This window comes from Mandrillus leucophaeus, unplaced genomic scaffold, assembly GCF_000951045.1.
Source record: "Mandrillus leucophaeus isolate KB7577 unplaced genomic scaffold, Mleu.le_1.0 Scaffold345, whole genome shotgun sequence".
NCBI classification, from domain to species: domain Eukaryota; kingdom Metazoa; phylum Chordata; class Mammalia; order Primates; family Cercopithecidae; genus Mandrillus; species Mandrillus leucophaeus.
In genome coordinates, this window is record NW_012103643.1 from 305340 (window position 1) to 310877 (window position 5538).

General features: G+C 42.0%; 1 protein-coding gene across 3 annotated transcripts in view; it reads left to right on the top strand.

Annotated features, from left to right (window-relative positions):
• The first annotated feature begins 1242 nt into the window (after positions 1 to 1242).
• The window catches only part of LOC105545961 (chromosome unknown open reading frame, human C21orf62), a 20706-nt gene continuing 16410 nt past the window's right edge, over positions 1243 to 5538 (top strand). Inside the window, exons 1-2 of one of the 3 annotated variants that reach the window (XM_011989033.1) lie at positions 1243 to 1394; positions 4521 to 4601. The gene's annotated coding sequence lies outside the window, so the exon portion shown is untranslated. The remainder of the gene's footprint in view (positions 1395 to 4520; positions 4602 to 5538) is intronic. The other 2 variants (XM_011989035.1, XM_011989034.1) reach the window with 2 other exon arrangements.

Genomic DNA, 5538 nt, shown 5'->3' on the forward strand with positions numbered 1-5538 from the left:
ACCATAATGTAGAATCAGTGGGATCCCTGAGCTTGTTTTCTTGCAACTAGACTGTCCCATCTGGGGGTGATGGGAGACAGTAACAGATCATCAGGCATTAGATTCTCAGATGGAGCATGCAACCTAGATCCCTCGAATGCGCAGTTCATAATGGTTCACAATAGAATAGCATTCTCAATTTGCTCCTATGAGAATCTAATGCCACTGCTGATCTGACAGGAGGCGGAGCTCAGGTGGTAATGTGAGTGATAGGGAGCAGCTGTAAATACAGATGAAGCTGCTTCTTTTGCTCACCCACTGCTCACTTCCTGCTGTAGCGTGGACTGGTACCAGTCTGTGGCCTGGAGACTGGGGTCCCCTGCCTTATCTTTTTTCCCATATTTAGTGAGACCTCATCAGTTGTTAAGGCCCAGGTATTTATCTTCCCTTAAAATACATATATTGAAACCTAATTCTCAATGTGATAGCATAGGAGGTGGAGATGTTGGAATGTGATTAGGTCATGAGGGTGGAGCCCTTATAAATGGGATTAGTGCCCTTGTAAGAAGCTGAAAAACCACAGTTGTCTCCCTTCCACCATGTAAGGACTCAGCTAGAAGGTGCCATCTATGAACCAGGAAGTAGACCCTCACCGGAAAACAAATCTGCCTTGATCTTGGTCTTCCCAGCCTACAGAAATAAATGTGTTGTTTGTAAGTTACCCAACAAATGGTATTTTGTTGTAGAAGCCCACAAGGACTAAGACATCAGTTAATGTACATAGAATAATTTTTACCTATTTATTGGTTTTGTGGCTTCTCATTTTTTTTTTTTTTTAATGAACTTAAAAAAAGAGAGAGAGAATAATGTCTATCTTTGGAGTTCAAATGAGTTTTTTTTTTTCCTTTGGAACAACCACGATGGGACACTTTTTACAGTAATGCAGGCATTTACTGTAAGTAACAATTCATCAGACCAAAAAAGGTGGAATAAATCATGAAAGTAAAAGTATCAAGGAGTCTCCGTACTCTACATTTAATCCATTCAATTTCCTGCTAAAGTAGAATTTCTTCCATTTGTGTCAATCCTTTGGGATCAGCCTACAGCAACAGTCTCCTCAGTTTCTTCTAGAAACTTCCCAGTTTAGAACCCCAAAAGAGTGGCCAGAAGTCACCAAGGCAGGTTCTCTCCTGTGTGTAGTTAATGAGACTGGTAGGCCAGCCGCTTCCTCCTGGTTGCCATGGAAATGACCAGGCCGCTGGCCCTCTGAAGACGGAAAAGAACAGCAAGTGCAAGACCACGCATTCCACCCTGGCTTGCAGATTAAACCAGCTGTCAAGCCAGGGTGAAGGATCCGTGGCCAGGCAGAGGTCTGTGGAGTGGAGAGGCAAGGCCTCACGATGGAACTCTGAGATGTAAGTAATTTCTCTGTTCCTCTTTTTTAAAAAGCATGCCTAGTCTGACAGTTTTTAAGAGCTTCAGAATTTCTGCTGCATGGCAGGAACTGTGACGGTTGGAAGAACCATTATCAGGGTCACCTTCTTGTTGCATTTGCATTTCCTGAACATAATGTACATGTATGAGTGGCTTTCACTATGAAACACTACTTTAGGCTTCCAGTCTTATGAATTCCTCTTTACTGAGATCCTGCCTTGAAAATGAAAGATTTTCAGTGCATTAAGCAAATAATGAAATGGTCTTCTCACTTAAACCCTAAAAAGATAAACTCACTTAAGGCTAATATAACAGAAAGCTCCTTGAAATCTTGTGTCTATTTTAAAACATCTGGCTAGACTTTTCCACCAGTCTTCAGTGCTAAATAACAATTAAGGAAAAGAGATATATCAGATCTGATATCTCTTTTCCTTTTTGTGATCGCAAACAAAGAAAAGTGGGAACTCCCAAAACATTGGCTGATATCGTTTCTTTGCTCTGTTTTATCTTTTAATCGTATTATATTTACTGCCTATTTACACACCAGGCTTTATAGAGTTTGCTGATTAGAAAACAAAGAAAGAAAAGAAAGTAAGTTAAGATGAGCGTTAACATTTGGATTGGATAGTTCGTGTTTTTAAAAAATTGGTCTTTTATTCAAAAGTGAAAAAGCATGATAAATAATGTAGCAAAAGGCAAGATGAGGAGGGGAATGTTTTATCTCAAAATGAGTAGAACATATACAGTCTTGCATATATTTCTTTGTTTAATAAACATATTTCTGGAAAGTTTTTAGCACGAAGTATATTGGTGTATATTGAGGACAGGAAACGTTTCAAAAACATTGTGCATAATATTTATAAAAAACCCATCCTTAAAAAATACCAAAAAGAAAAGATCTCATTTGTTTGAAAATTTTTTTACCAAAAAGAGCCATCCTTGAGAAGTTTTTTGCTTTTTTTTAGACTAAATAATGCAATGTGTTTGGAAGAAAAAAAAAAAGACTTTTCATTACTTTTTTTTGTGACAGAAATTGGGCATTTTCTGAAAATAACAGTTTTAATAAAGTATTTATGGATATGAGTGCTTTTCAAGAGCTGACTTGGATTTCTCAGCTTTCTTTTCCACACTAATATTTTTCACTGCTTAAAGCTGCTACACTATCAGCCTTTAAAATTCAGTGCCCAGTGGCTTGTGTCTGTGTCTGTGGGAGCTAGTAGGTCAACAGGCCCCAGTGGGAAGAACAGGCAGGCCTCACAGTTCTGTGGGCATGGGACCAAGGGGTAGCTGTGCAAAGCTGTGGATGTGAACCCTGGTGATGCAATGAACTGAGTGTCTACCAAGTCACTCAAGGGAAAAGCCTGAAGGATTTGCACTCGTTGCCTAATTCACTCTCTCAAGGACTGTGTCAAGTAGAAAGGTACAGTAGCCACATATTCTAGTTAGGACTTCCCAGTGGCTCACTCTCTGAGAATTCTTTGTCTCACGTTCCATACCTATGTTAGCAGAAGCAGCACTCTGCTCATATTGTCCTCTATTCTGATTATGAACTTAAGAACAGATTTCTTTCTTATGGTTCTGGAGACTGGGGATTCCAAGGTCAAGGGGCCTGCATCTGGCAAGGGCATTCTTGCTGTTTCATCCCATGGTGGAAGGTGGAAGGGCAAGAGAGCATGTGCACACACATAAGAGAGACAGAGAGGAAGGGGGTCAAATTCATCCTTTCATTTGAAACCTATTCTCATGGTGACCAACCTACTCCTCAATAACAGCATTAATCCATTCATGAGGATACCACATCATAGCATTTAGCATGAGGGTTCTATACACATCTAGGTTAAATGCCACAGCATCTAGTAATAGAATACAATGCATGGAATCTCCCTTGAATAGACCCAAGACCCTGGGGTGGGAAATAGCACTGTAATTTCCACCATGACTTTTCAGAGTATAGTTGGCTGTCTGGGTTCAAATTTTAGCCATTATTAACTAGTTCTGTAACCTTGGACAAGTTATTTAACCTCCCTGTGTATCATTTCCTGATATGAAAATGGGACCATATGCAGTGGCTCATGCTTGTAACACCAGCACTTTGAGAGGCTGAGGTGCGTGGATCACTTAAGATCAGGAGTTCGAGACCAGTCTGGCCAAAATGGTGAAAACCCAGTCTCTACTAAAAATACAAAAATTAGCTGGGCATGGTGGTACACCACCTATAATGCCAACTACTCGGGAGGTTGAGGCAGGAGAATCGCTTGACTCTGGGATGCAGAGGTTGCAGTGAGCTGAGAGAGTGCCGCTGCCTGGGTGACAAACCGAGACTCTGTCTCAAAAAAAAAAAAAAAAAGGCCGGGCGCGGTGGCTCACGCCTGTAATCCCAGCACTTTGGGAGGCCGAGGCGGGTGGATCACAAGGTCAGGAGATCGAGACCACGGTGAAACCCCGTCTCTACTAAAAATACAAAAAATTAGCCGGGCGCGGTTGTGGGCACCTGTAGTCCCAGCTACTCGGGAGGCTGAGGCAGGAGAATGGCGTGAACCCGGGAGGCCGAGCTTGCAGTGAGCCGAGATCGCGCCACTGCACTCCAGCCTGGGTGACAGCGCGAGACTCCGTCTCAAAAAAAAAAAAAAAATGGGGCCATAATATCTACCTGTAGGATTACAGAAAGGATTAAATAACATGAAATGTGTGAAACACTTAGTACCTGGCACAAAAGAAACACTCATTAGATCTTACTATTAGTGAATAAAAATATGGATAGTTCCTGATATCATTCAATTTTCAACATACAACATACATGTATCACATTTTATATTTTAAAGTATATTGCCTCTTTATCAATGACAATTTGCTATATTTAGCTAGCTTAGCCTTGGGAACATGGGGCTGAGGAATGGCGAGTTATAGATACAATAACATTTCTCATAGGAGTCTGAACTTCCTTGGGGATCAGGAGCTGTGTGTTTGGCATGTTAAGTTGGAGATGTCTACTAGACATTCAGAAAGAGCTATCAGATACAATGTGGGACATGTGAACATGATGCGGTCAGGAGGTAGAGACATATCTCAGTTCACCATCAGCATCTAGGTGGTATTGAACTTCACAGGACAGCATGCAGGCACCAAAAGAGTGGACGCACATACAGAAGACAGCCATGCACTGAGCTGCGGACATGCAACAATAACAGGTAAGAAGATCAGATGCCAGCCAAAAGACTGAGAAGGAGTGGCCATTGAAGGAGACAGAAAACCAGGGGAAGGTGACATCATGGAGGAACAGAAAGCTATTCACTCAAAAAGAAGGGAGGAGGCAACCAAGTCAGATGCTGCTGGGAAGTCAAACAAAATGAGACCAGGAAATTAATCACTGAATTTAGTATGGGGGTGGTGGGATTCACTGGGAACCTGATGAGAATGGTTGCAATAGAATGATCACAGCAAAAGTCTGGTTTTTGGGAGTGGCTTAAAAATCTAACACAACTAAGTACTAGGCTCTGTGTGATAACAGATTGGCTTGCAAAACCTTTTTTTTTTTTTAATTTATCTTACAATAGACTGATGCTGCACTCTAAGAAAAGTAGGTTTGAGTCAAACAAGAACTGTCACCTATTCCCCCAGCCTAATAAAATGTCATGAAAGAGGAGAGATTTGAAGACAGTATGAGAGATGAAGGTGGTTTCTTAGTGGATAAGAAACAGAAATCATCCCAAATACAGAGGGCGGCATAAGCAGCATGAGGGGAACGGGGTCCAGATTGGAGAATAAGAAAACACAATGCAGGCAGGCCCGGTAGCTCACGCCTGTAATCCCCACACTTTGGGAGGTGGGAAGATCTCTTGTGGCCAGAAGTTGTAGATCAGCCTGAGCACTACAGTGAGACTGTGTCTGTACAAAAAATTAAAAACATTAGCCAGTGGTACGCACCCATAGTCCTAGCTATTCAGGAGGCTGAGGTTAGGAGGTTTGCTTGAGCCCAGGAGTTCAAGGTGACAGTGAGCTACTGCACTCCAGCCTGGGTGAGGGAGCAAGACTTTGTCTCCGAAAAGGAAAGAAAGAAAGAGAGAGAGAAAGGAAGAGAGGAAAGAGAGACAGAGAGAGAGAGAGAGAGAGGAAGGAAGGAAGGAA